We start from the raw sequence: 22,374 nt of genomic DNA on the forward strand, positions 1-22,374 counted from the left end.
GGGTGACTCAGCTTCCGCAGCTCATAGAAATTTAGAATTGGAAGAGTCCCGACAGACTATCCAGTCCTCTCTAAATTGAGGAAACAGAGACCCCCGGATGGAAGTGACACGGAATTAGGCGGTGATGGAACCCGAACTAGAGTGTACATAGTATATAGGATGAGCACATCTGATGGCCCTTTGCCACAGAAACCTTTTCAGGGCCAGCTGTTAGGGGCTGCTCAGGTTCTCGTATTGCTCCTTTATGTAAATACGATAATCCCGCTCACGTTTTGCCTCTCTGATTGGAGTTTTCATTAACCTCAATTGAGCCATCAGCCTAGCTTTCCTGTACAGAGAGCATGGCTTCAGGAAGGCGACTCTCCACCCTTTGTAAGAAGACGCGGCCGGTGATTGGTGGCTTCAGGAGCGCCGGAGCCGACCACCAATGGGGAGCGCGAGGAGGCGGGGCATCCTGGGGCAGGGGCGGGGCGGAGCCGCGGAGCGGCGGGTTCCTGGGCTGGGGGTGGTGCGAGGCCCGGCGCGGTCGCCGTGGTTACCGCACCCCGGCTGCGGCTGATCAGTAAACACTAATTACGCCCGCCACCCAGGTGCCGGGGCGGCTTGCTGAAGACTGAAAAACACCTCAATCCCACTCCGGGACTTTGGTATGGTTTTTAATTTTACGGCTCCTGTCCTCGAATCTGTCCAAGCGCATTAGTATTACGTGCGAGGTTTCCCGACAGGACTTTGACGGATGTTGCCCGGAGAGAAGCTGCTTTCCCGGGCAGAGAAAAGCTTCCTTTAGAGGCCTGGATGGACGAGCCCTGCTGTACCCGCCTGGACCTGATGCAAGCGCTTGGGTGGGGCAGTCCTTGATGGAGCAGAAACATCGTTTTCTGTGTGAGGGCCCGTAATGGCCCAGGTGGACAGCCACGCAGACACACGCGCCACCTCCCCCAGAAATCAGTCCCAGGTCAGGGGTGCAGGGGAGCGGCTTCGCCCGGGAGACTCACGAAGAGCGCCACCGCAAAACTCAGACTCTTCCGCCCCAGCACGCTGTCGCTGCCCCCGCTGTCCTGCCCGCGAGCAGTGGGGACACAGACGCGTGCACACAGACCGCCGGGGCCACTTCAAGGGCACGCCTAGTCTCACGCACGCGGGCGGGCGCTCACCATACTGCTCCAGTCCCCTCCCAGCCCCATAGCACCCTCTAGCGGGGATAACGTGCTCCCTCGTAGGCGCACCGACCGACCGGACTTGAACCTAGCACCAAGCGCCCACCCTCCTCCTCCCTTAGCCCGGTGCTGCAGCTGAGGCTTCTGCAGGTTTGTTTGATCACCTGCCTTTCTACTTCTTCTGCGTTTATGACCCTGCTGACGCCCGGGGAGAGGGCAGCATAGCTAGCCAATCAGGATGCTCTAAAGGTCAAGGTAATGCCCATTTCCCGATTTGATTCACATACTTCACAATTCTTGTTCTCATGACAAAACGTGGCAGTCAGCACTAAATGTGACGTATCCCCTATCTTCTGGCAACCGAAAGAATAAAATGCTGAAAATATAAACAAACCCTTTTTATTAGAATTAGAGGTCAGTTCTCTTAAATGGTTATAATTCTTCTCACCTGGGACCTGTCTTCAGTCTTAACGCGCTGACATGAGATGAGTTGGTCTGCATCCCAGGCATCCCTTGTTTCCCTTATCACTTTTTAAAAAGTCTTTTTAAGTGAGGGGAAGGGGCAGAGAGCAGAGGGAGAGAGAATTCTAAGCAGGGTCTGTGCTGTCAGCAGGAAACCAGACGCGGGGCTCAAACTCTCAGAACTGGAAAGATCATGACCTGAGCCAAAATTCAAGAGTCCGTGGCTTAACCCACTGAGCCACCCAGGGGCCTCTCCCTCATCAATTTTTTTTTCCTTCAGCTGTCAAAACACAGACTCCCTTTTATGAACTTTACCCTGTAGAAAAATGACCCATTTGAAATCCTTCAGTTTGTAAGCTTAAATTTCATTGGAGGTTAGAGTAGGTTCGCGGATGAAGGGACTGGAAGGATAGGAATGAATGTACACCTGTGGAGTCACTTTCTTTCATATAAGGTGCCTGAGCCTTTCAGTACACTGAACCCACTCTCTTTCCCACCTTTGAAAAAAAAAAAGTGTGCTTTCATCATAGTTTCTGTGCTTGAAAACCCAAGGCAACTCCTGGTTTCGCCCTAATGTACTAAAAACAAACTCGTGCCTCTGCAATCTGAGGCCTGGAGCTACAGGTCTCGTGAAACCAACCTGACTGCAGATGTTGTTCTGACTTCCACGCTTCGCCCTTCTCAGGACACTTTTCTTTTATCCCTCCAACTCCACCTGCACATTCCCCATCTCCATTCACATCTGGTCGGTCCCGCAGTTCAGCCCTTCGCTGCTTTTGCCTCGTTAAGTAGCAGAGTAAGGGCCTTTCAGATGGGAGGGTTAGTCCAGTCCTGGGTTAGAGGCCTCTGGTTCCCACAGGGTCTGGTTCTAGCCTTCATGTGGTCCTTGGTGTGTGGAGCCGTTTGGGAAGGTTTGAGGAAGAAGGAATTCATTTGTGGTCGGCAGAGAGGAATGAAAGTGAGGTAGGAAAGTTGAGAGGTGCCAGGTGAGGTCGGCAGTTGAGACCTGTTTGGGATTTGTCCCAAGCTCCATAAGAACCCTAGGCTAGACACCAAAATAATTTGGAGAGCTGTGTTTTTCCCTGTCAATTTATGACTGGCCATGTCTGGCCAAGAAAAAGGAGGTGGGGGAAGCACGCCAGGAGCCATTTGCCAGACAACTCGGCAAATAAGGCTGAGTCTGAAACTGAGGCAGGCTAGAAATGCAATTAGCGTGGAAATGAAGATCTTTTCAGAAAAGAAAATGGCCCCAGCACTTGTTCTCTATTGTCTCTCCCATCCTCTGGCGCCCACCCAGACAGCCCTGAGACAGCCCCTTGGCTCACAGACTTGTGAATACCCAGCCAGGATAAGGGGGAGCACCCACCCATCCTCACCTGCTTCTGGAAGGGCTGTGCTGCCTGTGAGGAAGGGAAACCCAGGGAGGCTGGCAGCAGGCAGGTCCGCAGCAGGGAGGAGGAAGATCTGTTCTGTTGAATACATTTGGATAGGTTTATTGCACACCCCGAAATCACAGCGAGTTTAAAATGGTGTCCTTGGGGTGCTTGGGTGGCTTAACCGGTTATGTGAAGGACTTTGGCTCAGGTTATGATCTTGCGGTTCATGGGTTCGAGCCCTGCGTTAGGCTCTGTGCTGACAGCTCAGAGCCTGGAGCCTGCTTGGGATTCTGTGTCTCCTTCTCTCTCTGCCCCGCCCCTGCTCACACTCTGTTTCTCTCTCTCTCAAAAATAAAGAAACTTTAAAAAAAGTAAAATAAATAAATAAAATGGTGTCTTTGAGAGTTTGTCTCTCTCTTTCCCATCCGAAGGTATTAACTTACCTAAAAAGTGCATGCTCTCTGGAAGAAGGCTGGGAACTCTGAGCTCAAGTTAGAGGATACAAACATAGTCAACATTTTTTGGCAATGAAAAGGATAGGATGTTTTGTTGATTTTCATTCTAATTTTGTTTATATAATATGGGTGGTAGGTCCTGCTAGCCTACATTATACTCATTCTAACGAAGCCATCCATCATTTGAGCATTTACCACTGACAGATTCAGGGCTAAGTGCTTTGTATGCATAGTTTTGTTTTATCCCACGCCAGTCCCACCCAGTGGGCATTAATCGCCCTGTGAATGACAGAGGAAGTGGAGTATGAGAGGTTAAGCAACCCACTCAAGGCCATACAGCCCCAGGGTGGTAGTGCAGGACTCAAACTGGGGATTTTGACCCGCACAGCCCAGCAGCTCTGGGCACGACCCTGCAGGTACCGGGCCGTGGGAGCCAAGGCAAGGGAGACTCGTGTCCCTAGTGGCCTTGCAGGAAGCGTCTGCAGTGCCCAGCAGGGAAAGGCCTAAAGGTCCCAGACAAAAATACTGCAGAAACAGCCCCTGGTGGCAGGAAAGAGCCAGCCCTGCGCTAGGATGGGTCGGTGGCTGGAGGGTGGCGGGCGGCGAGCGGGAGGGGGCTGAGAGCCGGGCTTTGGGCCATGGCCAGGATTTGGGCTCCAGCGCGGCCTTCCCACGACCGAGGCCCGGGTGGGCCCCACAGGCCAAGATTCTCTCCCGCCGCTCCGCGGCGCCCCAGGCTCCGTGTCTAGCGGCTGCGGCCTGTCCCCTCCCCTGTGGCCCAGGAAGGCTGCGAAGCGAGCTAGTTCCTGGGCCTGTGCATGTTTCCCTGGGTGGGGCCTAGGTGCCGCCGTCTGTATCCTGCGGGGACCCAGCACCCAGCTCCCGGTTCCTGACCAGTTCACACTGGTCCACGGCTTGGACACCCGGGTCGGCGTGACCAGGATGCAAACGTGGTTATATAGGCCCGTTGCAGGAAGAGTGATTATCCACGATGGAGTGGCTTACACGTGCTCTGCGATTATAGGTTCTTGCTCAACTCCGCAACAACCTTGGCGGGTGGAGGGGGGTGGGGGTGGGAATATAATCCTTATTCTTGTTTCACAGATAAAGAGGGAGTCCAGGGTGGTGAAATAACTAGCCCAAGGACATTCTGCTGGGAAGTCAGGACATGCAAGCTTTGGTAACTGGAGAGGAGTTAGAAAAGTTGTGGACTGTTAGGATCTGTCGGCAGGGCAAGGGGTGTGGGGATGTGGGGGCTCACGTGTGCTTCTAAGTGTGTGTGGTGGGGAGGCATGGGGCTGGGAAGGCCGTGAAACCACTTTCCTTCTTCCATTTGCTCAGGTTCTAGGCAGTCAACAGTTGATATTGACACTGTCCTCAAACTATATTTTCAACCACTTTTTATCACCTTTTTGCTGTAGTCAAGCCACTATTAAACCTCCCCAGGACTACCGAATCCCTGAAGTGGTCTCCCTGCTCCTGCCCTTCCCTTCCTTTAGTCTGTATTCAACAAGGCAGACACAGACGTCCAGCTAGAACTCAAGTCCCGGCACTCCTCTGCCAAACCCTGCAGAATTTCCTCTGCGAGAATTATCTCCTCTCCCCACCTGAGGGCCCTCATCTCCCATTGTCCCAGTCTCTCCCCTCTGCCTCCTGCCTCCAAGCCTTGGCAATTGCTCTTCTGAGTAGAATACTGTGCCCCGCCCTCCACCCCTCCCCCCCATATCCACATGGTTGTTTCTTCACTTCTTCATGGTTTTCTTCTGTTTTGTTTTGTTTTGAACAGTAACTCGAATAAGGCTTTCCCTGGTCTCCTTTAAATCACCCCTCACACTTATCACTTACTTACTTATTACTTACTTATCCTTATCACTTACTTACTTTACACTTTCTTATTTTTCTTATTCACCTTCTATCTCCCCAGCTAGAGTGGAAGGTCCATGATGCAGGGAGGGCATTTTGTCTGTGTTGTTGTTTGGCTGGTGTCTTTCATTCACTGCTGTATCTCCCCATGCCTAGAACAGTGACTGGCACACGTGATGAACTTAATAAATATTTGCTGAACAAAAGGATGAATGAATGAACAGACCCATTTCTGTCAATGAAAGAGGCTAGAATCTTCTGATAGGACAGGGAGTGGGGGAGGGTGGGGATTAGGGGGGTTGTTGAAGGAGGCCATGTTGAAGGATGAGGAGAGCAAAGACCTATGAACTAAAAATGGTTGTCATGAAAGGCAGTGGGTGTGGGGGAAACCCCCTCCGTGTCACCCACACCCTCTCCTCCATCATGTACTGGGTCACTGTGACTGGGCCCTGGCAGCTGGTATCAGCTTGGGGAGTCCCACAGGAAGCTGTTCTGTAGGTCCAGGAAGAGAATGAGATATGTCAGATGACAGTGTGTGAAATGTAACCTCCGCTGTCAAAGCTGATGTGAAGTGGCCCCATCTTAAAGAACAGGAGGTCAAGAGAAAGCCAAGGACTCTCTTGGAAACCAGATGCCATTGGCATTAGGGCGGGAAGTATCTTCTCCTCTGGTGGAGCTGCCCTGGCTCCTGGCATAGGTGTTGCTGCCCTGCCCACCTCATCAAGGGTGTCATCTGTGACCTGCCAGGAAAGACCTGTGTGCCCAGCAAGAGAGTCCTGGTGTTCTTCTGGCTCTTGGCAGCAGTTACAAAAATTTTTTTATGTTTATTTATTTTGAGAAAGAGAGAGAGAGTATGCACACAAGTTGGGGAGGGGCAGAGAGAAGGAGAGACAGAATCCCAAGCAGACTCCACACCATCAGCACAGAGCCCAATGCAGGGCTCGAACTCAGGAACCACGGTATCATGACCTGAGCCAGATGGAGAGTCAGACGTTTAACCGACTGAGCCACCCAGGCACCCTTTGGCAGTAGTTCAAAAAGTACAGGCTTAAGATAAGGAAACAACCCAAATGCTCATCAATGAATGAATGAATGGATAAAAAAGATGTGGTGCATATACATAGCGGAATATTATTCAGCCACGAGAAAGGAGATATCCTGCTATTTGCAACAACAAGGATGGACCTTGGAAACATCGTGCTAGTGAGAGAAATCGGACAGATAAAGACAAGTACTATATGATATCACTTATATTTTGAATCTAAAAAAGTCAAGCCCATAAAAAAACAGAGAGTAAAATGGTTACCTGGGGATGGGGGGCATGGTAAAGAGTGATGGTATTTAAGGTACATACTTGTAAGTATGTACTAAATAAGCCATAGAAATCAAGTACAGTGTAATGAATATAGACAATAAGATTGTACTGTAACTATGTAATGTGGCAAGTATCACTACATGGACAATCATATTACAATATATAAAATGTATCAAAGTAACAGGATGTGCACCTTAAACTTACACAATTTTATATGTCAAATTTGTTCTTATTTATTTTTATTTATATTTTTTTAACATTTATTCATTTTTTGAGAGACAGAGAGAGACAGAGCATGAGTAGGGGAGGGGCAGAGAGAAGAGGGAGACACAGAATCCGAAGCATAAGCTCCAGGCTCTGAACTGACAGCACAGAGCCCGATACGGGGCTCGAACCACAAACCGTGAGATCATGACCTGAGCCAAAGTTGGATGCTTAACCGACTGACCCACCCAGGTGCCCCCATATTTATTTTTTAAAAAGTACAGGCTTCGTGTCCTCAGATTATGGGTTATCTGGGACTTGGAGTTAGGCAGGCCTGGGATGAATCCTAAATGCAACTTTATTGTGTGTGTGATATCGGACAGGCTCTCTAATAAAAAGCGTGGGGGATGAGGTCTACTGAGAGGCTATCGTGAGAACTAATGACATAATGCATACGATGTGCCAGGCATATAGGTGCTCAATAAGTCATATGGGAGCCTTATTTTCTTTACTGTCAGAGTCACATTCAGAAGCTGGAATGGTGTTTAAGAGTGCAGTCGAGAAAGCAAGAACCCAACAAGGAATCTGGAAACCTGTGCTGGCTTCCAGCTCCAGCTGGTTATGTGGCCTGAGCAGGCTACTTGGCCTCCCAACAGCAGTCTCTATAGGAAAATGGAGGGGCTTGAGCTCCATGACCCCTTATGGTGCCTGGATATAGCTCCAGTATTCTATGATATGGGACTCTGAGAAATCATTTTTAACTGGGCTTCACTGAAGGGAGGAAATAAGAGGCAAGGGCCCATCGGACTTCACACAGAGGGGCTTCTCAGAGGTCTTCTTCTCCGGAGTTGGTGGGCATTTGTGTGTTAATGCACTATGAACTTTGGGGAGCTCTGCTAACAATATCCTAACTGCCATTCTCCCTCACACATGGGACCCAACCTCAAAGTGGCCTATGAAACACAGGGGCATCCTTCACACAAAGGCAGCTAGGTCAGCGATTCTTGAAACTGGCTGTGCTTCAGGTTCACCTCAAAGCAGATTCTCAGACTCCACCGCATGCTTACTGATTTAGAATCTCTGTGGGCAAGCTCAGGAGTCTGTACTGTTATCAGGTTCTCCGTGATACCCACAGCTATTTAAGCCTGTGAATTTGGGACCCATTGCAGCAGGGGACTGCCAGTTGTGTAGGGTACGAGACGGACAGGACACGTGTTCTCCTAAATGTCTTCGCAGTGTGACAGAAGTGGACATCTTGCCTGACAGTGTCCCCTCGTTGACGTGTCCTGGCCTGACAGATGTGAGAGCATGGTGACCAGGCATTGTGCATTTGCTTCTCTGGTGCTTTGTTAGGCTGGCTAGCGGAGCAGCTCTTTGGGGGACACCAGCACCCAGTGGGCAAGAGGATGAATAGAAAGGTGGGAAGGGGCTGTGTGAGTCCACTAGGACAGCCATAAAAACGTACTACATGCTGAGTGGCTTAATCAACACAAATCTATTTCCTCACAGCTCTGGAGGCTGGAAGTCTGAGATCTGGTGTCGGCCAGTTGGTTCCTCCTGAGGGTCTCTCTTGGCATGTAGATGTCTGCCTTCTTCCAGTGTGTTAGCATTTGTCTGTGCCCCAGTCTCTTCTTACAGGGACACCAGTCATATGGGATTAGGGCCCAACCATATGACCACATTTTAACTTGATTACCTCTTTAAGGATCCCATCTCCAAACACAGCCACATTCCGAGATACTGGGGGTTAGGGTGTCAACATATGAATTTGGGGGAGAACACGACTGAGCCCACAGCAGGAACACTCAGGGGCAGCATGGAGGAGAGGAAGCAGGAAAGGGGCAGTGTCTTTTTGTTTCTAGGCTTGTCCCAGGGCCCACCTGGCCTTTCCTACACACCAGCCTCTGGGGGCTCATCACCTCCACACTTTCCTTGGAAGGAGTGCTGGACTCTCCCTCTCCTGGTTCTGATCCCATTTATTCCTCACAACCCTCCTGTGAGGCAGGCAGGGCAGGCTTATCATTATTTTGCAGGAAAACATGAGTTCAGAGAAGCCAAGTGGTGTATTCCAGAATGTATCCCATGATTGGTATCCAGATTTTCCTGCATCCAGAGCAGTATTCTTCCCATGGGTGCACTGGGCACCTGCTATGTGCACTACGTCTGTTTCTGTGGCTTCCAGGGACTTGGGTACAATGTCTGAGGAGGGCTGAGTGCTGGCAAGGGGTGGTTCGAAGAGAGATCCCATGTCTCCCTCCCTGCCTCCTCTTCTCTCCTTTCTTTTTTAGTTTTTGTTTGGTTGGGATTTTGTTGTTGTTATTAGTTTTTGTTGTTTGATCACCTCTTATATTGTATTCTCTGATGGAACTCCTAGGAGGATAAAGCCTGTTCTGTGTATATAGATAAGTGTTTTCCCATTTTTGGCCTATTAAAAGCATGGGGCTTGCCTAATTCATTAAAAATTCATGCTCCATTTGCTTGGGTGTGGATGGTGAGAAGGCTGAAGAGCCAAGGAGACCAGGCTAGCTCATGTCTCGTTGACACGAGGGGGTGGATGGCTGAGCTGGGAATTAGAGAACACTCTGGAAGAGTCGATTCACAAACACTCGCTGGGAAGTGCTTGCTGCCCTAGGCCACAAACAAGACACAGCCTCTGCTGTCACTTCACGGAGCTAGAGAGGTCAAATGAATGGATGATGCTATGATGCTATGATGGAGATGTGCTCATCAAGGATCTTGGTTAAGCGCAGGATAAATTGGGGCAGCTGAGGGTGAGCGGGGGTGCTAAGGAAGGAGTCAGGCTGGGAGTGCTGGTTCCCCCCAGCCTCACACACACACACACACACACACACACACACACACACACACACACACTGGCTCTTGTGATGTTATGATGCACAATGCTTGTTCTGATCTGTATTCTCTGTGTATCCAGGCAGGTGGAAACTCTGGGAGCCATAGAATTCCCAGGCCACCTGCCAGCCCTTAGCCAGCCTGGGGGTGCTCAGAGGCCAGTAGGCTGCAGGAGGCTGATGACCAGTGCAGGAAAGTGACATGGGCTGGAGTGTTACAGGGCTCCCTGCCCTGTGGTCACCTAGAAAACAAGCTCAACTTTCTACGAGTTTTCTGATGTATCTCTGCATCACCAGGAGGATGGCCCAAACTGCAAAACCCAGAAACCAGAAGCAATTGGACAATGATTACAAGCTGCCAAAGGATGGCCTGTTTTGGGTGTGTGAGTGTGGGCGTGGTCTTGTCCTTCTGCTGTTGTACCCTGATTTGGGGACTTCTGAAAAGGAGTGTTCTTGGATTGCTTAGGCCAGCAGGACAGTACTGTCTTGTAGACAGGGTTCCACTAGTCTCTGGGGACAAGATTCCCAGAGTGACTGGACCTGGAGATCCCGCATGTTGTTGCCTCCTGCATGATCTCTGCTTGTATTCTGGGCTCAGTCAGCAGTGTGCCTGGAGAAAAAACCCCAGGTTGCCTGAGAGTCTTGGGCAACATAAATGTCTGGGCCCCTTAGTCAGTCTGTAAACTGCTCTCTCTGGCAAGGCCAAGGGCAGAACTGCTTGTTTGTTGGTTTTTAAATCCTTATGCTAATCAAGGTGTGATGACAGGCTCTTTCTTTGCTTCCAACCAGGCTGGTAGAATTGGCGTGGGGTCGCTGATAGAGCTTTCGCCCAAAAGCCAACTCCCCCGGCTCAGGGGATTGAAGCCCCCATCCACCCCATTCAGTCCAGGAGCTGTGGCCAAGAGAGAGAGATCCAACAGGGGTGGAGGGGCCGCTTCTTCAAGAGCCGCCAGGGAGGCTCCAGACTGGTGATTTAGTGAGAAGAAGTCCCCTTGTTCATCTGTCACTTCCGTCCCCGAGGGCCCAGTACTGCAGCCCAGCAATCTTCCCGGCATCTGACAGGGGCGGCAGACCAGACCGGAGTGCAAGGGGTCCTGCACTGACCTGGCCGGGGGCCCAGAGCTGCTCGGGGTGGGGGAGCCGCGTGTCAGGAAGGGGCCGCGGTGGGGGTGGGCAGGGGAGCCCGGGCAGGCTGGGAAGGCCGCCAGCAGACAGCTTTGTTTTTCCGTGGCAGTTTGCTGGTGATACTTCTATTTCCCGAGCCGCCAGCTGAGGGGGGGAGGGGAGAAGAGCGAGGCTTGAAAGGGACAGACTGTGGCCACGAAGAGTGGGAGCCGGTGCTTGGCACAGCTGCGGGGTAGGGGCTGCCTTGACGCCCCGCCCCCTCGGATCTCCTGCATCCGCCCTTCAGATCTCGCGGCCAGGGGAGCAGATGTCTTGCTGGAGAGACTCCCCCCATCAAGAGCCCCCCCCCCCCCCGCCCCTTCCCCCGGGACTCCCCTCCTCCCTGAGGCTCAGCAGGGCAGGCGCCGGGCTGAGAGATGGCCTGCCAGCTGTTGGCTCCCTCGGGCGCTGGCCCGGGCCCTGCTGTGTGTGCCAGGCGGCAGGTGCCACGCAGGGGGTGCTGCTTGAGTCTAGGGGCTGGAGTGTGCAGGGTGGGGGCGAAGGGGGGTGCTGAGCAAAGGGGCCGCTGGAAGGGCAGCAGGTTGTTAAGAGGCAGGGCGGCTTCCTCTTCGGGATTCGAGCCTAGCGGCTGTGCCGAAGGCCCTGCACCAGCGAGAGTTACAACATGGACGAAATACTGGGTGGACAAGGTAACAAAGTCTTGGCCTAAACCTAAGATTCCACGTCATTCTGTTTTCACTTGAAAAAAATGGCCTTCAGCCGTGGTCTCTTTTCCAGGCCTCAGACTTTCCCAGGGCAGTGAGTGGTGGAGGAAGGAGCATGTTAGCGCCAGGAGACATTTCTCAGGCTGTTCTGGCAAAGCTTGCTCCGAAGCTGACCCTGCATTCGGCTGGGAGCCGCAGAAGAGGCCGCTGGCTGTGCAGAGCAAGTCCCAGGACTTCCCTAGGCTTCGGCCACTTCTGGGACCGCCCACCGTCCCCAGCCTGCCTCCGGAACCCTTCCCACATCTTCAGATGGTGGGGAGAGCAGCTGCGGGCTGCGAGGTCACCATGGTGACTGGCGACAGCCGGCAGCCCCTGCCTCCATCCTCCAGGCTGGCAGACCAGCCCCCAGCCCCCAGCCCCCAGCCTGCAGCCCCCAGGGAGCAGGAGGACTGCAGGGCCAGGGCCTGCCCACCGGCTGCCTCTGGGGCTTCCTTTCTGTGGCAGATTCCTCTCTGGCAGCCCTGATTCAAAGGCAGGGTTCCGAGTTGAGGCAAATGGGCATAAACATGTCCCTGGAGGAGAACTCTAAGGCGTTACAAATGTAAGGTATTGTTGGTACAAATAAAATCAAACTCATTATCCAGGAGATAATAAAGATTATGATGTTAGAGAGAACCTAGTCTAGTCAGAATATCCTAATTCTCCTCTTGAGTGTCCCCCTGGCCTTGTGAGGGCCTTGTCCCCCTGGCCCTCATTAAATGAATGAGTCTTTCTGGTCTGCTGAAATCTTTGCTTTATTTTAAGATCATTTACTTTCAATTTGTCAGAGGTAAAGAATGACTGATGAACTTCCTTCTCAGAAATCTTCAGCTATTTTAAGGCCAATCAAGTCTTCTCTTCCTTAAGCTCAGCCACCCCAATTATTCTGACTGGTGCTTTTTAATGACCTAACATCTTTTTTCTTTTAGAATGACATGGACATATCTGCTCAATAAATTAACATCGGCTGACGTATTTGGCTCTTACAAGTCCACCTGCCAATAAAGAAGAGGCAGATGGGGCAAAGAACTAGAGGAAAGGGTGGGGAGTCATGTGACCATTTATCAAGCGAAGAGAACCAGCACCCAACCAAAAAAAAACCAAAAAAAAAACAAAAACAAAAAACAAAAAACAAAAAAAAGCACTACTTTTAACCTTTTTTTAAAGTCTATTTCCCATATCTTTAATCACCTCTATTGCTCTTCTCTGAATCCTCTCTGGTTTTCAATGTCCTTTTGAAGGGATGTTAATCAAAACTACCCATTTTTCTGATCACAGTTCAAGTAGCTACACTGTAGCATCGAAGAATTACTTTACAATCTCTGTAAGTCATACAACTATCCTTTATTATAGCCCAAGTTATCAGGCGATCTTTGTTTCTTTGCTTCTAATAACACTGACTTATTATTTCAGTTCAGCTGGTGGTCAGCTAGGGCCCCTGGATTTTCATTTTTGTTTTCTGTCCTCTATACCTGGATCTAACTACCAAGCATTTTTGTGTTAGTATGAGCCCTCCGCCATTTCATTTAACATGTTTTTATTGAGGCAAAATAAACACACACAAACCTGGACGCGTAGTTAAGTACACATCGCGATAAATTTCAGAGACGCAGCCCACATAACCAACATTCAGATTAAGCAACCTTACGTTATCAGCAACCCCGAAGCCTCTCTTGCGCCCCCTTTCCACCTTTGCTTCCACCACCCCACCTGTGTTAACCACTATCCTGATTGCTAACACTGTATGTTACATTAGCCTGTTTTTATTCTTTATAAAATATAATCACAGACTGCACTATTTTGTGTCTGGTTCATTCATGTTGCCACTCACTTCCACTCTCCTTTCTTGAACTCACCCTTTTCATTAGTGGGCCTAGAAGGATGTAGGGGCCTGAGAACCAAGGCATTTCAAGCTCAGACCTGTCAATGTTGACTGCAGCTAGGTAACATAGTTCCTGTGACATGCCAGATTTCTGAGTTAGAATTTTACTCGAACCATTTACTGGTCATTTTGTCCCTTTTACTCTTCAGAATCAACCCTCTCCTCCCCAGGTCAATTTATACTCCCATATCAGGGTAATCTCTGAGGACATAATGTGTGTATGTGACTGCATTAGCCCCATGGGGAATTATTTCTGTGTTTATGAGGGAAAGGATTAGAGAGAGATGTGTCTATGTTTAGGGAAGCCTTTAATTCAGATGTTCAGTTCAAGGTTTAATCCCTAGTTGTGGTTTGTGCTAATATGCTGTGGGCATGACAGGTATGGGAGGTGGGGAAATCACGTGTGTTGTTACCGTAGAGCAGTGCTTCCCAGACCTTTTCACAACATGGCACCACAGAGATGATAACATTTATATGGAAAACTGTGGCCGATGGAGAAGATATGTATGTATAATGGGCAACAAAATGTAAGACAATGTTTTACACCATTCCAATATTTACAACACTTACATTTATGTATATATTTATATTTAAGCAGATCTAGTATATATTTAAATGTATTTAGTGAGTAAATCTAATACATATATTTATATTATTATATATGTTGATGTTTAAGGAATCTAATAGCCCTTCTTTTTCTTTGTGCCATATGTAATGTTGATTTGTGTGTGTATGATGTAAATAGAATTCCAAATCCAAACTAATTTATTTCATATCAACTATTTCAGAATAAAGAAGTCCTAATTTGCAGAATAAACATGCATTGTTAGGGATGCCTGGGTGTCTCAGTCGGTTAAGCGTCCAATTCTTGATTTCGGCTCATGTCCTGATCTCACTGTCTGTGAATTTGAGTCCCTCAGTGGGCTCCATGCTGACAGTGCAGAGCCTGCTTAGGATTCTCTCTCTGTCCCTCCCCCACTAGCATGCGAGGTCTCTCTCTCTCTCTCTCTCTCAGAATAAATAAATAAACTTAAAAAAAACATGCATTGTCATTGGCTCACTTGGGCACCACTAAAAGGCATATCAACCAAAATAAGAACAAAAGTATCCAGTGTACACAAAGCTGGAGATACAGCTGTGCCTGCGGGAACCCCTGCCACCCTAGGGGCCTTCTTTGGGCTGTGGGCCACGCCCCCTGGCACGTGGAACACAAAGTCCTGGAGTAGCTCATGGTCGTGTCCATGAACAGCAGGTGCAGACTTTGTGTCTGGCTGCCGGAGTCCTTGGGCAAGTGGTGGAGGCAAAACCACAGGTGTGGGGGTATTTCTCATTGTGCAAGCTGCCTGCAGGACCAAGTGCATGCCACTTCCCTGGGGGCTGCCCTTCGAGGATTCGGAGGTGAGGCTGCTCCAGCTACTCAGGCCCTGCTCAGCTGCCCAGAAGGATGAGGGGATCATCTCCCATGGCATTCTTGGAGCTCATCTGCAGCACTCCAGTTGGCTTACCATTTGGGACATTCTTCCAAAGATGTTTTAGTGACAGAGGCCAATGCTCTAGAATTGTCACCTTAGTGTGTCTGAGCTGCTACCATAAGTACAGTAGGCTGGGTGGCTTATAAATAGCAGAAACACAGTTTTGGAGTCTGGAAGTCTGAGACCAGGGTACCAGCATGGTCAGGTTCTGGTGAGGACCTCTTCCAGCCCATAGACTGATGACTTCTCATTGTATCCTCACATGGCATAGAGAAGAGTCTCTGTGGTCCTTTTTTTTTTGGTAGGCCACTAATTCCATTCATGAGGGTTCCACCCTCCTGACCTACTTACCTCCCAAAGTTTCCACCTCCTTATACCATCATAGTGGGGGTTAAGATTTCAACATACACATTTCGGGGAGACACAGACATTCAGTCCATTGCAACTCTTCCCCAAGCAAGCTAGTCACACCAGTTGAGGCTAGGAGAGCTTTTTTTTTTCTTGTAATTTTTTAAATATTTATTTATGAGAGACCGAGAGAGACAGAGCATGAGCAGGAGAGGGGCAGAGAGAGAGTGAGACACAGAGCCCGAAGGAGGCTCCAGGCTCTGAGCTGTCAGCACAGAGCCTGATGCGAGGCTCGAATTCACAAACCGTGAGATCATGACCTGCACCAAAGCTGGACGCTTAACCAACTGAACCACAAAGACACCCCTAGGAGAGCTTTGTTGAAAAAGTTCCTGATTATTTATTCAGAAGGTTGGTGAAAAAGTGTCTGAATATGTGTGGCACTGAAAACTTTTATACAGGATATAGACAGGTGAATCAAATTCAAGAGCCTTGAATTAGGCCCACTCAGAACAGGTGAGGATGGGCACTAATCTGAGAAAATATCTGCTCTAGATTCAGCCTGACTGAACTGGGCTGTGTTGGTGAGGACTGTGATAGATTATCCAAATGGAATAGTTGAGAAGGGTTTAATAAAGGGACTACTTACAAGAGTATTTGTCGGGTCAGGGGAAATCAGCAACATTTAGTGAATCATCTTGGGAGTAGAGTGCCATTACCACCCCTCTGCTTGAGGAGAAGAAGAGGAGGTGTGGGGACTAGAACCTGGAGGGTAAAGTACTGTAACCTTTAGTAAAGGAATGTGGCCACTGACAACCTGTGATGTGATGGGAAGGATCTGATGGAAACTAAGGAGCTGATGGCTATGACCTCATTGTCTTCTTCCTCCAGCCTCCTGTCAGAGCCTCCCATGGCCAAACCCAAGTGGATGCTGAAGACAAAGGAGCCCATAGATCTGGTCCACAGAGGCCAGTTTCCAGGAACAGAGTACAGAGTGGAAGAAAGAGAATATCCAACACTTTTCACACCTTTTGCCCTTCATCATCCACCTTGTCCAGATGAAGACGTCATGTCCCCAGCCCCAGGACGTACAAAATCCCATTAGTTACTGAATGACATTGTACTCCCATCTGAAACCTAAAGTGTTAACCATAATGCTCTTCATGTAAGGTTTGGGGGTAAAAGTGAAGGAAGAGAATCAAGTAATTAACATAAAAGCTGCTATTATCCCTCCTTCTATACCTGGTCATGAGACTCAAGTTGATAATTGTGTCTTCCTTCTTTTATTACCTATTACACATTTCCTAACTCTTTGCTACCACCTCAACTGATCAGGGTTTTTTTACCCTCATTTCTTCATAATCTATGTCCTTTGGTGGCACTATCTTTTTTGGGTTGCCTCAGTTTTCCACTGATGAGTAATCTAGTGAAGAGAATACTCAATGGTGGTGTATGAAGTCTTGGATTCTGCATTTGGTCCTTCCTGACCTCATTGTATAGTGGTGACCCAATTTCTCCTTGGTAAGCAGATCACCTTGGTGAGTGGCATGCCCTCTTTTCTGATTATTGGTTCAGTAGAATGAGAAGCTGAAAATCGTTAGAAGGCAGTAGCAGCTTCTGACTTAACAGAACCTCACCCATGTTTTCTGGTTCACAGGGACCTCCACTGAGGCCAATGAGCCCAAGGTTGCCAGGATCAGAAGCAAACATCCCTTAAGAGGATACAACAGTGAGAGGCCACGCCCACATCCATGCTCCCAGTCTGGTTTCCAGACTTGGGCATTCCGTCTATGGGACAGCACCATACATTGGCTGCTGGTTTAAGGTATGTACCGTGTCTAATAGCAGGTTTTGCAGACTGCGGTCTTCCAGCAGGCATAGTAACTGAGCCTTCAGTGGGCCATTCAACTGGAATATGAAGCCATCTACTTTCTGAGGCATGTGGAAAGACCACATGAATTTAATTGGAACAAACTCTCTACTGCACTTTCTTTTTACTTTTAAGAAATGAGTTTCCTGGTCATAGGCAATGTGATTAACAGTGATGAATGAGGCATTCTGTAGGGAAGGATGGTGCTGGCAGAGCATTATGAGCGGGTAAAGCACAAATAAATGTAGAGTATGTATCTATTCATTTTACGGACAAGTCACTGCCCCCACAGTGCCGGAAGAGATTCAGTGTCATCAACCTGTCACTAGGTGACTGGCTATTCAGCTTAGGGAATAATCCCATATTGGGAACTCAGCACTGACCTCTGCTGATGGCAGCAAGGGCATTCAGCTGTGGCACTGATTATGTTAACCTTGGGGAGGTGAAGTCCATGTTGTTGAGACTACCATAGCTTCTATCTCAGGAAAGGGTGGAGCAAGCTACTTTTTCATGGTTCCATTGAGTTAGTCCCAATATGCCCTCTGGTAGGCACTCACATAGAACGTAAATATTTTCACAACCTTGGCCCATTCATTGACGTCTATCCATATATCCCTTCCCAGTTCTCCTTGTCACCAATCTACCCTCACAGAAACATCAAGAATAATATTTGACTGAATATCAGGGCACTTTGCCCCAGCTAAGGTGATATGTAGATTAGCCATCACTGTGCTCATGCAATTTGCTTGTGCCTGAATTGGTAGATAAGATAATGCTCAGCTCACAATGGTGGTGTCTGTCACATAGTCACATGATATTGTGTGACCAGGTCTAGGTTCTATCAGAGCCTAGTGACAAGTGGGGAACTGCTTTGTCAATGAAGAATAGTCAGCAAAAGAGGCCACACACCTCACACCTTAGAGATATCCATGTAGTTCTCCCATTAGAGTTCTCCTGAGGCTACAGACAGCATTTTATAGTCTATGTCTGAACACTTTCTCTACCACTGGGTCTGCTTACTTGTGTAGTCCCAGAGGCAGAGCAGCTTGTATTTCTTGATTTGGCATCCCTCAAAACTGGCGGCTTGAATGGGTCAGAGCAGCGTACCTAAGGGTGGTATATGTTATTCCCCAAAATCCACAGATCTACCAAATATCAAATCACTTTGTGGTAGGAAGTGCAAGATGGAGCAATTTGTCACTCATTCCTGACATCGTTCACACCCCTGGGTCCCTAGAAATTTCACAATGTGGAAGGCCTCTGAACTTTCATGGGGTTTATCTCCTATCTCCCAAAATGCATACTTCTTATTAAGGCACCGAAAATATTTGCCACTTCCTGTGCACCAGGTGCAATTGGCACAATGTCACCAATGAAATACAGTGATTTGTTTTTATTTTTTATTTATTTATTTTTTTAATGTTTTATTTATTTTTGAGACAGAGAGAGACAGAGCATGAACGGGGAAGGGACAGAGAGAGAGGGAGACACAGAATCAGAAGCAGGCTCCAGGCTCTGAGCCATCAGTCCAGAGCCCAACGCGGGGCTCGAACTCACAGACCGCGAGATCGTGACCTGAGCTGAAGTCAGACGCTTAACCGACTGAGCCACCCAGGCGCCCCACTGATTTGTTTTTAGATATCAAAATGATCAAGTTCTGTGGACTGTAGTACAATAGTGTGATAGCAAGGTAGTGGATGAAGCCTTGTCATAAAAACCTCAGGTGGAAGTGTACTGCTGTCCTTGCCATGTGAAGGCAACTAGCTTTGCTGCTGGGAATTGGAAAAAACCCTTTTCTAGGCCTGTAGCTGCACCTAGCAGGTGCCAAGGGTGTTTTTATTTGTTTTGGTTGAGATACCCATCTGGAACTACAGTTGCGATTGGCATCACCATGTGACTGAATTCTCCATAATCTATAGTCATTCTCTACAATCCATCTGGTTTCTACACCAGTCAAACATGAGTTAGATGTTAATGTGGTAGTAATTACCACTCCTGCATCTTTTAAGTATTTGATGGTTACATTAATCTGTGCAATTCTGACAGGGTTACTATATTTCTTTGGGTTCACTGTCTTGGTGTGGGGGAGAGGGAAGTTCCATTTGGAAGGGGACATTTCCCACTTGGAACTGCCATAATGGCCTCATTCCATGGGTCAGGAAGCCAGTGTGAGATTCTGTGAGTAGGTAACATATCTATTATTATTATACATTCTGGCACTGGGAAGGTAAGACGAGTGTGGTTTCTCAGTCTTATTGGACCCACTGTAAGATAGACTTGGACTACTGCTATTCCATTTATCACCCGATCTCCTTGAGCTCACACTATGACTTGTGGACCACTGTGCCAGTTTGAATCTCCTGTGGTTAGCATGAGTTCAGAAACAGAATCTAACAGTCCCTGAAAGTTCTGGATAGTTCCCTTTCCCCATTTCGTTTAAAGGCCTCTGGTCTCTCTGGGGAAAGATTGGGGAAGATTCACAGCATAGAGGTATGGCCACATTTCAGGTGCTTGTTCAAAGAGACTCCCTCACCTTTGCCCCCAAGTCAAAGGATTCTGGGCCTCTGGGTCCAAACACGGTAAATCCTGATTGTCCACCATGATTTTCCCCACTAGACCCAGAATTATATATGTCAAGTAGCACCTAAATAGTCTGTACATCCACTGCAGTCCTGAGGAACCCATGATTAGGTAGCCAGTGCCAAAGATCCCTACAGACCCAAACTTTCTAATTACCACTCCAGTTTCACACCTTATTATGGTAATTGTGTCCACTGTGGCTTTGAGACTCCTGACCCCTACTACACTGGGATCCCGTTTTTCCCATTTAAACCAAGGAGTCTAATTTCATTGCAACCTCTCCCATTGTCATTTCCTGCTTACAGAAAACAGCCAAAAGCTTTTCAAGGAGGTCTGTGAACACTTCACAGTGGAATTCTTCTGGCCTTGAGAGGAGAGTATCCTCTGGCCTCCTGGGGAGTGTGGTTAAGGTGTGGCTGTGCATGTTGTACAGAATAGATCCCCTCCAACATTCTTAACCTCCCAAACCTTCAGTTTCCTTCTCAGAATGCTAGAAAAGTCCTCATTAACGGCCAGCCACTGTTGAGTCCAGGCTTTTGTTGGCCAGTATAGCTATGACTGCCACTCCCAGCTGCTCAAGCCAGCACATGAAGTCCTGAATCTTGGGTGAGCACGCCTGTACCATTAAATTCTCCCATTCAATGCTCTTACAACTCCCTCCTATATATGCTTCCCAGGCTCCTCCTGGGGGTTCTGCAACCCTTTTGATGTATAGGCTCTCTCTCCCCTGTACCATGCTTTGTCCTTCTCCATCTGGGCTATACTAGGACATAACTCTTGCTATGGGCCTGGAGGCAATGAGGGCTGTGGAACAAGTCCTGAGGTGACTTTGCCACATCTGTGTCTGCCCAAATGTCCTATGAATCAGCGTCTCACTTTTGTACCAGTGGAAGGCATAAGAATTCTAGTGGGATTGAACATTTAATAGACTCTGTATGTATATCACCTTTATAATCAGTCCCTGGGCATAGCTGCCCAACAAGAGATCTGTGACTCTCTCAAAGCTACCATCAAGGCTTTCTGCATTTCCATCTATGTTCCAAGTATTCAGGACCTTCGATTTATCCCTCCTCTGTATATGGTCTCTGGGACTATCATAGATCAGCCACCCCACACCACAGTAATCACCACTGTCAGCATAGCTAAGCCACTGGATCTGCCAACATGGTGTCTTCCATCCGCATTCTTTTAATGCCACTCATAGTGATAATTGGAACAACTACGATGCCACTGTATTTTATTTTATTTTATTTTATTTTATTTTATTTTATTTTATTTTTTGAAATGTTTATTTATTTTTGAGAGAAACAGAGAGAGTATGAGCTAGGGAAGGACAGAGAGAGAGGGGAGCAGATGATCAAAAGGGGTTCTGTGCTGACAGCAGGGAGTCCAATGTGGGGCTTGAACTCATGAACCATGAGATCATGACCTGAGCCAAATCAGATGCTTAACTGACTGAGCCACCCATGTGCCCTGATGCTACTGTATTTTATGGATTAACTGCATTCTGTTTCCCTCTGTCTGGCAAGAGGATATCCCTGCCATACATCTCAAATATGTGAGCAACCCAATTCTAGAATCTCATCTGAGGGTTATTTTCCTATAGGGCCATCCCTGGTACCATTACTTTATCAGTCAGTGTCCCAATGGGACACTGAAGTGGGGTAATTGCAGAGGGTTTAACAAAGATATTTACAAAGTTGTGAGCAGTGGTTAAGAGAAATCAACAGGGTATGGTATAATACCCTTGGGCTAGAAAAAGCTGAGATCCCTGGTCTTATCTAGGTCTGAGTGGTTACCAGAACCTGGAGAGGGGGCTGTAGTTCTAGGAAGAGGCCACAGAAGAGGCTCTGTGGCCTTGGTAAAGGGAATGCCGTTACTGTCAATCCTCAGCTCAAAAGGGCAAGAGCCTGAGACAGGGAGGCCCAGACTCCAGGGGAAAACCAGACTCTCATCCATGTTCTTGTTCAGGTACAGAAAACCTAGGGGACTCCCATCAGCACATCACCCTGGAAATCCTCTAGCTCTGTGTAGACTAACTGCATGAAAATTGATAGAGCATACTTCCTGATTTTGGAAAAAAAAAAGTCACCTATTAAAGATATTTGGGGGAAACTTGGGGAAATTTGAATATAAGAATTGATATTAGATGATCTCAAAAAATTTCATTAAGTGTGATTGTTTCTTGCGGACAACAGGAAAATGTCCTTATTTTTAAAATGCAGTTTAAAAAAAATGGCATGGTGTCTGTAATATACTTTAGGACAGTTCAGCCAAAAAGGAAAATGTGTGGCTCTAGAGAGATGCAGGAAATAGGGCAAAATGCTAGTAGTTCTTTAATCTAGGTGGTGGGTAAATGAGTGGTCATTAATTAATTCTTCTTTCTGTATGTTCAAATTTTTCAAAATATAAAGGTAACAACATAACAGGGCATCTGTGGCCTCCCCATTTCCTCCAAGAAGTGGAAACAGATAGAAGCATTCAGCAGTTGGACAGCTGTTCAGTAAATGGGGCAGGGTACCATTTCTCAGTGTAGGGTCACTAGACCAGCCTGTATAAACAGTAACTACAGAGCTTGATAAAATGCAGATTCCTGGGCCAGATTTTTCTGGGCATCTGCATATTTAACAGATTTCCTGGGTGAGAAGCACAGGGTAATAAAGTACCACT

General features: G+C 48.1%; 1 long non-coding RNA gene across 1 annotated transcript in view; it reads left to right on the forward strand.

Annotated features, from left to right (window-relative positions):
* The first annotated feature begins 504 nt into the window (after positions 1-504).
* The window catches only part of LOC147579430 (uncharacterized), a 31,979-nt gene continuing 10,109 nt past the window's right edge, over positions 505-22,374 (forward strand). The window contains exons 1-2 of the long non-coding RNA XR_015253931.1: positions 505-1,307; positions 16,912-17,079. This is a non-coding gene — a long non-coding RNA (uncharacterized LOC147579430). The remainder of the gene's footprint in view (positions 1,308-16,911; positions 17,080-22,374) is intronic.

This window comes from Puma concolor, chromosome B4 (genome assembly GCF_028749965.1).
Source record: "Puma concolor isolate L17-30 chromosome B4, mPumCon1.1.hap2, whole genome shotgun sequence".
Lineage (NCBI taxonomy): Eukaryota > Metazoa > Chordata > Mammalia > Carnivora > Felidae > Puma > Puma concolor.